This window comes from Capra hircus, chromosome 5 (assembly GCF_001704415.2).
Source record: "Capra hircus breed San Clemente chromosome 5, ASM170441v1, whole genome shotgun sequence".
NCBI classification, from domain to species: domain Eukaryota; kingdom Metazoa; phylum Chordata; class Mammalia; order Artiodactyla; family Bovidae; genus Capra; species Capra hircus.
Genome location: NC_030812.1, coordinates 3462784 through 3474880, shown reverse-complemented (window position 1 = coordinate 3474880; position 12097 = coordinate 3462784).

Below are 12097 nucleotides of genomic sequence, written 5' to 3'. Positions count from 1 at the left end.
AACTAGTACAGCCACTATGGAGAACAGTGTGGAGATTCCTTAAAAAATTGCAAATAGAACTACCTTATGACCCAGCAATCCCACTGCTGGGCATACACACCGAGGAAACCAGAATTGAAAGAGACACATGTACCCCAATGTTCATCGCAGCACTGTTTATAATAGCCAGGACATGGAAACAACCTAGATGTCCATCAGCAGATGAATGGATAAGAAAGCTGTGGTACATATACACAATGGAGTATTACTCAGCCGTTAAAAAGAATACATTTGAATCAGTTCTGATGAGATGGATGAATCTGGAGCCGATTATGCATGCAATTTTTAAGCACGAAGTCTCTATTTCCTACAGTTCTCTATTTCTTCCAAATGTAAGCCCCAATGGTTTTCAAAGTCTGACGTTCTGGATGCTCTTCTTCCTGTTGCAAGATATTGAGGCTGGTGTGGGACTCTCTCCTTGCTCCTGGGGAAGGACCTCTGTGGTGGTGGCATCCTTCCCACTTATAAGTCACCAATCTGAGGCAGGCCTCTTAACAAGAACATCTTTGCCACTCTTACCCACCTTATTATGGTTCCTTTTATATATTTTTAATCGTGGAAAATGTTTTCTGCTTATCTTCAGGTCATTCTCATAGGGAGTTGCTCTGTAACTAGCTTTAACTTTGATATGCCCATAAGGAGAAGGAGCTCAGGGTTTTTCTACTCTATAAATTCTATCAACTTGATCCCTTCCTCATAAAGCCAATTGTTTAAGTAAAATAAGAATTATAATTTATGTTTCCCAAAGCTGATGATTAAATGTATATGCAGTCTATGGTATTTAATAAAAGTGTTTTAAGAAAACAAAATTATAGGCAGAAAGAATATGGTGGCTATAAGAAAAAGCTAGAAACAAAATGAAATGTTTCTCCTTTTAGTAGTTTCTTTAGGAGCAGGCTCTCTGTTTTCATAAGTATTGGTCTAGTCAAACACAATTTGAAAATCTTTTTCTCTAACAAATTGTGTTTCAACCATAGAAATTTCAGTCATGGAGTACTTGTGAGAACATCAATTTTGTTGTTTTATTAAGAAAAATATCACAGAAACCCACTGGATCTTGTTTGTATCAACATTCTTATTGGTAGAAAGTAGTTAGTTCAAGACAATTATACTACAATATAAATTCAAATATCTTTTAACTAAATATCTTACATAGGAAAGGAGGAAAGGAAAAAACAATATAGAATAATGTTGATATTAGTGACTAGTTTTGAATATAAATCCCTTGGGAAAGTATTTTCTATTCTAGTTAATCTTTCCTCAAAAGTACTCATGATCTTCTTTTGCAGAAGACTATATGATTTACCTTGTGAGTAAAAACAAGTTTCTTAAATGAAAATGAAAATACCATATAAAATTTTTATAACTTTTTTTCATTAAAATGTGTGGAAAGAATTGAGAAATGCTGGACTTCTCACGTCAAATATGAAAAATAAGGGAAGTTAGGGATGTAATTATTATAAACCTAAACTAATTTCAGGGCTTCTCCACTGATTTAGCAGCAAAGAATCTGCCTGCCAATGCAGGAGCTGCGTGGACAATTGCTGGGTTGGGAAGATCCCCTGGATAAAGAAATGGCAGCCAACTGCAGTATTCTTGCTTAGAAAATCCAGTGGCCAGAGGAGCATGGTTCAGTTCAGTTCAGTCGCTCAGTCATGTTCAACTCTTTGTGACCCCATGGACTGCAGCACACCAGGTCTCACTGGCCATTACCAACTCCTGGAGTTTACTCAAACTCATGTCCATCAGGTCAGTGATGCCATCCAACCATCTATCCTCTGTTGTCTCCTTCTCCTCCTGCCTTCAATCTTTCCCAGCATCAGGGTCTTTTCAAATGAGTCAGTTCTTCCCATCAGGTGGCCAGAGTATTAGAGTTTCAGCTTTAGCATCAGTCCTTCCAATGAACACTCAGGACTGATTTCCTTTAGGATGGACTGCTTGGATCTCCTTGCAGTCCAAGGGACTTCCAAGAGTCTTCTCCAACATCACAGTTCAAAAGCATCAATTCTTTGGTGTTCAGCTTTCTTTATAGTCCAACTCTCACATCTATACATGACTACTGGAAAAACCATAGGTTTGACTGGATGGACCTTTGCTGGCAAAGTGATGTCTCTCCTTTTTAATATGCTGTCTAGGTTGTTCATAACTTTTTTTCCCAAGGAGTAAATCTTTTAATTTCATGGCTGCAGTCAACATCTGTAGTGACTTTGGAGCCCAAAAAATAAAGTCTGTCACTGTTTCCATTGTTTCTCCATCTATTTGCCATGGAGTGATGGAACAAGTTTGCCATGATCTTAGTTTTTTGAATGTTAAGTTTTAAGCCAGCTTTTCTCTCTCCTCTTTCCATTTTAACAAGAGGCTCTTTAGTTCCTCTTCACTTTCTGCCTTGTGTGGTATCACATGCATATTTAAGGTTACTGATATTTCTCCTGACAATCTTGATCCCAACTTGTGCTTCATCTAGCCTGGCATTTTGCATGATGTACTCTGCATATAAGTTAAATAATCAGGGTGATGATACACAGCCTTGATGTACTCCTTTCCTGATTTGGAACCAGTCTGTTGTTCCATGTCCAGTTCTAACTCTTGCCTCTTGATCTGCATACAAATTTCTTGCAAGGCAGGTAAGGTGGTCTGGTATTCACATCTTTTTAAGAATTTTCCACAGTTTGTCATTATCTATGCAGTCAAAGGCTTGGCGTAATCAATAAAGCAGAAGTAGATGTTTTCCTGGAATTCTGTTGCATTTTTTATGATCCAACAGTTGTTGACAATTTGATCTCTGGTTCCTCTACCTTTTCTAAATCCAGCTTGAACATCTGAAAGTTCATGTTTCATGTACTGTGAAGCCTGACTTGGAGAATTTTGTGCGTTACTTCGCTAGCGTGTGAGATCAGTGCAATTGTGTGGGAGTTTGAGCATTCTTTAGCATTGCTTTTCTTTGGGATTGGAATGAAAACCAACCTTTTCTAGTACTGTGGCAACTGCTGAGTTTCTAAATTTGCTGACATATTTTGCAGCACTTTCACAGCATCATTCTTTTAGGTTTTGAAATAGCTCAACTGGAATTCCATCACCTCCTCTAGCTTTGCTCGTAGTGATGCTTTCTAAGGCCCACTTGACTTCACATTCCAGAATGTCTGGCTCTAAGTCAGTGATTACACCATAGTGGTTATCTGGGTCATTAGATCTTTTTTGTATAGATCTTTGTGTGTTCTTGCCACCTCTTCTTAATATCTTCTGCTTCTGTTAGGTGCATACCATTTCTGTCCTTTATTGCGCCCATCTTTGCATGAAATGTTCCCTTGATATCAGTAAATGAGGTCATAAAAGAGTCTGGCATGACTTAGCAACTATATAACAACAACAAACTGATTTCAGCAGTATTTTCCTTAGACAGATCTTCTTCTGGATCTTGGAATACACTTATTTTTTTCAGTACTAAGGAAAATGTCTGAAGAATAACTGTTTTGAGCTAAGAAATCATACAATAGTTATTTTGACTGAGGTATTGTAAAGTGAGAATAAAATAGAAGGTTTGCTTATTCAATTATATCATCATAAATAAAAATATTGAATAATACTGTATTATATTGAATAATAAGATATGAGCTGTAAGCACCTCATGTTATTTCAAATTGGTCAATAATTATTTTGTTCATGACAATGTATTCCACAATTATGAGTATTTTGCCTTACGTATTTAAGAGAAAATGTCTTTTTATATTGAAGTTATAAATAAAAACCACAGTATTCTTGAAGATCTCATGCTTTATTTATAAGTTGTTGTTGTTGTTTTAATATATTACATTTTAAAGCTTTCCTGGTGGCTCAGACAGCAAAGAATCTGCCTGCAGTGCAGGCTCAATCCCTGGGTCAGGAACAAACACTGGAGAAGGAAATGGCAACCCATTCCAGTATTCTTGCCTGAAAAATCCCATAGATGGGGGAGCCTGATAGGCTACAGTCTATGGGGCCGCAAAGAGTCAGACACGACTGAGCGACTTCACTTCACTTCACTTCACTTCAAACACAGTTGAGGAAGTTAATGAAATTTCCTATAATATCCCCTGCCCTTACTCATGAGGAACTAAAGAGCCTCTTGATGAGGGTAAAAGAGGAGGGTGAAAATGCTGCTTAAAACTCAAAATTCAAAACAGGAAGATCATGGCATCTGGTCCATCACTTCATGGCAAATAAAAGGGGGAAGAGTAGAGGCAGTGACAAATTTTATCTTTTGGGCTCAAAATTCATTGTGGATTGTGACTTTAGCCATAAAATTGAAACACACTTGCTCCTTGGAAGGAAAGCTATGCCAAACCTAGACAGCATATTAAAAAGTAGACATCACTTTGCCAACAAAGGTCTATAATTCAAAGCTATGGTTTTTCTAGTATCATGCATGGGTATGAGAGTTGGGCCATAAAGAGGGCTGAGCACCAAAGTATTGATCCTTTCCAGCTATAATGTTTGAAAAGACTCTTGAGAGTCTTTTGGACTGCAAGGAGATCAAACCAGTCAATCCTAAAGGAAATCAACATTGAATATTCATTGAAAAGACTGATGCTGAAGTTGAAGTGGCAATACTTGGGGCGCCTGATGCTAAGAGCTGACCCATTGTCAAAAAGACCCTGATGCTGAGAAAAACTGAAGGTAAAATGAGAAGAATATGGCATAGGATGAGATAGGTTGATACAATCACCAGCTCAGTGAACATGAGTTTGAGCAAACTCCGGAAGATAGTGAAGGACAGGGGAGCTGGTGTACTGCAGTCAGTGGGGTCACAAAGAGGAGTCAGAGGTGACTTAGTGAGTGAACAACAGCAGCGACAACTTACACGTGCATAGCCTACTTCATTATCAGCTTCACAAATAGCTGGTACAACAGAACATCAAAAACAAACAAAAAGCAAACCACAAAAGTATCTGATTAAAAAAATGGGCGGAGGATCTGATTAGGAATTTTTCCAAAGAAGACGTTCAGATGGCCTATAGGTACATGAAAAGATGCTTAACTCTACTAATCATCAGAGAAAATCAAATCAAAACCACTGTGCACTATCTCCTCACACCTGATGGAATGGCTGGCATCAAAAAGAACACAAATAACAAATACAGGTGACAATGTAGAGAAAAGGGAACCCTCCTCCACTGCTGGTGGAAATGCAAATTTACGCAGCCGCTATGAAAATCAGTATTGAGATTTCTCGAAAAATAAAAATAGAACTACCATATGGTCCAAGAATTCCACTCCCAGATATAATCTGAAAAAGAAAAAGAACTAAGACTCTAATTTGAAAAGATACCCTTGTCAACGTTTATAGCACAACTATTTGCAATAGCCAAGATATATCAATCAACAGATGAATAATAAAGAATATACAATATTTAAACAAAATGTATTTCTTTCTGAAGATACGCTGAGTGCCTATGCAACAATGTGTCCATTCATGAACACTTGTATTGATTCCAATTTTTCACTTTTATGAATAAAGTTTCTGTGAACATCCTAATACATATCTTTATGGTATATCAGTACCTCACAGTAAAGAAGAAATCTCATGTGTCTTGTATGAAACTCTACTATACCTAGCTCATATTTTGTGCATGAACACACACCCATGCACACCCTTACATGATACTGCATGCACTCCCGGATTAAGGAATTGATTGAAAAATGCAGAAGAGCACAGCACAGTATAAAGCAGCTCATGCCTATGTATTTGCAAAACAGGTGTTTGTTTACAGGTTAGCATTTGCTCTTCTCACCCCAAGTTGCTTTAACCAGGTTTGTCTTACTTGACGCCACGCTTTCTTACTCAGGATTCGTGTATAATGTTCCCAGCTGGGGCTTGGACACCCATTTGTTCAAGTTCACATGGTAGCAATGAGCTCACAGAGTCTGCTACCTGTCTGCAACTTAGAAAGATTAAATTAGCATATTGCAGGTAGTGGATGCAATTGGAAGAGTCCTAGTCCTTCCTTTTCAATTAATACATGAAATTAAAGAATTTGCAGTGAAAGTGAAAGGTATCCTCTCAGTACTTAAAGTAATTCATTCGTACAAATTAATGAGATGCCAGCATCCTTTTTTTAGTATTTAAAGATTTGCTAAAAAATCTTTCTTAGAATATAAGGAAGATTAAAGAAAATCAAGGTAATTATACTTTACTGCCTTTTAAAAAAATACCTTTCCTATAAAGGTGAATTTACTGGTTTAGAACTTTTACTCTAAATCTATATTTGCATATTGGAAAACTATAATATTTAATTTCATTTATTATCAAATAATATATGATAATATTTTAAAGGCTAACAATTGATTCAAGTTTCATTATTCTAAGATTTCTATCATTTTAAGAGGGTCATTTTTTTTTAAGATCCAAGAATATTTACTGCAATAACTAGTCAAAACAATGGATATAATTTTTATATACTGATTGTATTAGAAACCAACAGAAACATAGCTTTTTAGAGAAAATTTCCCTCATTTTAAACATGGAAAACAGATTATATGATGTGCCCAACATCTCACTGCTAGAAAGCAGCTGGAGATTTTTCATTTCCTCTTAAAACATGATTAGCAAAATCTTTTTGTATAATCCTTGAAATTTATAATGTGTTGTTTACATGTTGAGGCATTTGGGCCTTTTTAAAAAATATATAGTGAAAAGACAACTGTATAGAAGAAATATTCAGAATCCAGTTTGGATCAGCTGTATGTATTCATATAAAATGCTGACACACACACACACACATATATATATATATATATATATACATATATATATATATATATATATATATATATATATAGTCTTTTTCATTTCCCAAAGTCAGATAAGGAAAAAAAATTATAGAGCAAGCTAGAACAAGTTTATTATCTTTCTAGGCTATAAATAAACCATTGACTATCTAATGAACTGTTTGTAAAAAAATGAAAATATATCCATATTTGTGCATAAGGTTCTTTTAAATAGAATATTTTAGTTATTAAGAATCTTGATATAAATTGCACTAGTTATACCCAAATCTGTGGCTCTAAAAGGACGGAACATTTATTTCTTTCCCAGTCCAAGTTTATATGTGTTTTAAGGGGACAGAAGGATTCATTCTTGAGATGACTCAGGTTTTCTTGCTTAGATTTTTTACTTGCCTCCTGAGTTCAACTTTGCACGAAACACCCACCTTCACGTTACTGCCCACATGAAGTCAGAGAGACATTCAGTAGGGACCATCAGGTTGCTTCTAAGGGTATTACTCAAATATTGCATAAATTGTTTAATTATTAGGTAGAACTTTATCCTGGTCATAACTATCTGCAGAAGGGCTGGGCCATGTTCTCTCTACTCTGCTTTGTACTAAAAAAGGAGGGAATCTATTGCTCAAATGATGAAAATAAAATTTGCAGGCAGTTAACAACCCATGTCATATGTGAACTTCATTGTGATGCTAAATATATTATGAAATTTGTGTTATTGTTGCTGTTGGTTTACTTTATAAATCATGAAGATATTGGTTTTTTTAAATGTTCATTAGTTTTCAATGTATATTACTTTAAAAACCTTTTTCTTTGAATGTTTAGTTCCTAGGGAATTTCACATTTGTTTACAGGTTTTGACAACAGGGTAATAAAATATTATTTCAAATATATTATTATTTCTCATAAATTTTCAGCCCTTATAAAATAGACTTTTAAGGCCATAGACCAGTTTCAATAAAAAATAAATTAGTGAAATTCACATTGACGTATCTTAGTGTTATCTATCATTGTAAAAGCATAGGGTTGTGAGAGTAAACTTTACTGAAAGACTTTTCATGGTTGCAGTGCTAATGCAAGGATGAGGGAAAAAGGAGATGAGGCTGAAAATGTGGGTAAGGCCTTGTGGTTAAAGACTCTAAACACAATCATGTACCTTCAAACTGCCATCACATAGTTGGGAAATGAGTTATTGCATGGATTGATATCTCAATAAAAATGATTGAACATATAACCCAAATATATGTACTTACTATAGACTATTATAAAATATATATGAAATAGATTGTAAAAAACTAAGGAGAAAGAAAACACTTTAAATGTAAAAAAGATTTTTGCTCTCCAATGATAAAGTTTATATTCATATTCTATATATTTATATTCATATTCTGTATATTTATATTAATATTCTGTATATTTATATTCATATTCTGTTATCTTACTGATAACATGAAAGTCATAATAAAAGAAGTTATTATGAATTTCAATTTGAATGTTATTCAGGGTAAAGTTCAACATTCACAGTAGTTTCACAAAGTTGCAAGCGTGCGTGAGTGTGAAGTCACTGTCATGTCTGACTCTTTGTAGCCCTATGGACTGTTGTTCCCCAGGCTCCTCTGTCCATGGGATTCTCCAGGCAAGGATGCTGGAGTGGGTTGCCATGCCCTCAGTCAGGGGATCTTCCTGACTCAGGGATTGAGCCTGCTTCCCTTAAATCTCCTGCATTGGCAAACTGATTCTTTACCATTACTGCCACCTGGGAAGTCTCACAGTCGCATATGAAATCTCTACTTCATGTAGTTTTCTTGTCAATGATGAAAAAAAGAATTTCTCCCTAGTAAGGGGGAATATTGGAGAAGGCAATGGCACCCCACTCCAGTACTCTTGCCTGGCAAATCCCATGGACAGAGGAGCCTGGTCAGAGTCGGACATGACTGAGCAACTTCCCTTTCACTTTTCGCTTTCATGCATTGGAGAAGGAAATGGCAACCCACTCCAGTGTTCTTGCCTGGAGAATCCCAGGGACGGGGGAGCCTGGTGGGCTGCTGTCTATGGGGTCACACAGAGTTGGACATGACTGACGTGACTTAGCAGCAGCAAGGGGGAATATAAACCAGAGGGCTGACAGCCATGTATGTTTATTCTCTGCAAAGCCAGTTCCATGAAGAGCAAGAAGAAGAACCCCAACTTTCTGGCAGTTATCCCTTGCTCTCCCAGTCACCAATGTACTTCATTAATGTAAAGACTCCACAGAAAGTCCCACTTTTTCTCAGCTTGTATCATAAATATTAAACAAACCTAAAAACTCACAGCTTTCTTAAAATTTCTTAGCTCTTGTCCCAATGTAGTTCTCTCTGGACAAGAAACATTCTTTACCTTTATCTCCAATATTGAAGTGAAGGTTGCCATTCAAATTCAAATTTAAAAAGCATTTTGAGTTATTCGTTGTAAGCTCTGATTTGAATTTTCCTTTTTTTTTTTTTTTTTAGCCATGTGATACAGCTGTAAATTACCTCAGGTAAGAAATACAAGACTTACTTGGTATCTTTAAATTATATACCATACACTCTGTTTGTGCTTGTATTAGTGGTATGATTTTTGTCTGTCAATCATTAGAATTAATATAGTTTAAAATTAAATCAACTTAACCATATATGAATAAACTTTGAGGACAGAACTGTCAGTCTTGCCTGTTGTGAAATTCTCACTTTTCTCTTAGGATAACTGAATTGCTTAAATACAGGATGTTTAAAATAAGCAAAGGAACCTTGTAATTTGTATAATATTATCACATCCTGGTATTTTTCTTATTATCTTACAGTTTTTAGTTATAAAAATTAATATGAATAAAAGTGCTAATATTTTCATTCCGGTTGCATGCAAACTTCTTTGGAAACCACTGCTCTAAGCAAAAGTTGGTGCCTGTTTGTTAAGCATTCAGATTTGCATGAGACTCTGTATGATTGAATATTCTAAGTATTAAGAACCTCAACATAAGGTAGAATAGTTATACCAAACATCTGACTTTTAAAAGATAGAATGTGTAATTTACATCTAACTCTCTTCTAGTTTAACCTAATTTAGCTTTCACCTTTTTTGGGAATATAAAATCAAAATGGTAGCGGAAATAAAACCCAAGACACTTAAAGCATGTTATTAACACTAATATCACTCAGGCAAATCAGGAACAAATGGCATCTCATTAAATAATACCAACTTATATTATTTGACAGGTTTAATGTATACCACCTCATGAACTCTCAATAATACATGAGAAAGTGCCTTCCATAGTTTTAACAGAGACATTTAGCATTCCCAAATACTGATAAAATTCTCAAACTATGCATTTGCTGGCCCTGGAGAAGGGCATTGCTACCCACTCCAGTATTTTTGCCTGGAGAATTCCATAGACAGAGGAGCCTGGCAGGCTACATCCCTTAGAGTCCCAAGGAGTCGGACACAATCAAGTGATGAACACTTTCCCTTTCTCCCTTCACACATTTGCAGGGAATGGTTCCGTCATGGACTGTTGATGCAGTCGGTAATTCTCATATGAGCCACTCTTCTCTGTTTCTTGGCTACATCAGCCTCTGATCAACCATCAGAACAGTGCATTTTAGTCACTTCTGTCCGCTTGCATCTGTTCCAGGGGATGTCATGCAGAGTAAATTAGTGATCTCAAATAGCAATCCGGCACAGGTGTTTGGGTCACAAGCTTTCATTTTGAACAAGTAATTGAAAAACAATCTCTACCTGGCCAGAAGAGAAATGAACTAGAACGTCTGTGCCATCTTTCTTTATTTCAGAGGGAATTCTATTGCCATTTAAGTTATTTTTCCTAAGTCTTTGCTTATAGAATAATTATATAGTTTATTTTGCCCCTAACCTTCTTACCTAGGGGAAAGATAAGAGAAATAAGACAGACTTTATCAAGATGCTTACCACAGTTTAAAAGAAATAAATTCTGTATTCCTGGTTTAGAGAATACGAATACAAGTTGGCATGCAAATTCCTGCTAGAAATTCTATTCAACATTAAATTCAAAATAATTATTTCAAATTAGAAAGTTTCAAACCTCAGTCTTCCTTGCAGATGCCTTATTTTTAATGATTGCACACAAATTTGAAAAATATATCAGTGAAAAATGTCGCAACATTTTTTTCTTTCTGAGATTAGCTTCTCAGGATTCATTTCTATACCAAGCATCACTTTAATATCATATCTTCTAGTCTTTCAAAAAGGTTATTGATTTTTCATGGTTTCATCTCTCAATCAAAGCCTAACATGAAAACTTGTTTGTTGATTTGAGCCTTGATGTAAAATTTAGTTTAACTTTTTCTAGTAATATGTTTGTCAGTGGCATAGCAATTTTCTTGTCACTGAAACTAGTGGAGCCTATAAGTGCCTTGCTCACTAGAGTATAAAATTATCATTTTTTTCATCTTGATTGTTCGTTGACAAATGCTAATTTTAAAAGAAATTTAAAAAAATGTTTCAAAAATACATTGCATTCTATATGATTAAAATTGATTCTTCATCTTCTGCCATGCTATTCTTTTCCAATTTTTGAAGCTAAGAGTCTAAAGCAGCTACCAAAAAGAAGCATCCCAAGACTGCTTCACATCTTGGTCCTGGCTTTGCATATCCCATGGGAAACACTAAACTCTGAGCTATTGCCCTGGGAGGTTATGTTTCTCTGATATTTTTTTATGCACCTAATGGAGGAAGTAAAGTGGTGCCATTATCAGGAAAAGAACCATTTTTATCCATGAGTTTTTTAAATATGCGATTCCCATCACATTAATTAAAGCTCGGATCTCAGACTTCATGTGACACTGTTAATTAAGAGAAAGACTAACTCTCAGTGAAACAAATCACTTTCTGAAATAAGATTGATGGATACAGATTTTATTAATTTACCAAACTCAGGAACTTCTCAATAAGCAGAATTATCTAATGAAATGACACTTCATAAAACATATACATTTGTTAATGTTTTCTAAGGATTTAAATGAATGCTTTATGGATTTTAAAACAATATTTGGGGAAGTCATAAATGCAAATTTTATTTGACATATTTTTATTCTTTTACTCTTGTATGTACTTTTAAATTTTTCAATGTACCACTGCAGGAACATGGAAAATAGAGGTTAATTACTAAAAAATAGAGAAAAGGACCTCTGCTTTCTCATTCAGTTTTAATTTTATTAGTTTTATATAATATAAGGAACTGAAGCTTTAGTTATAGCACACCTGTTACCTTCTTTTGCCAAAATACCTTTTGATGCTGTATATTGTC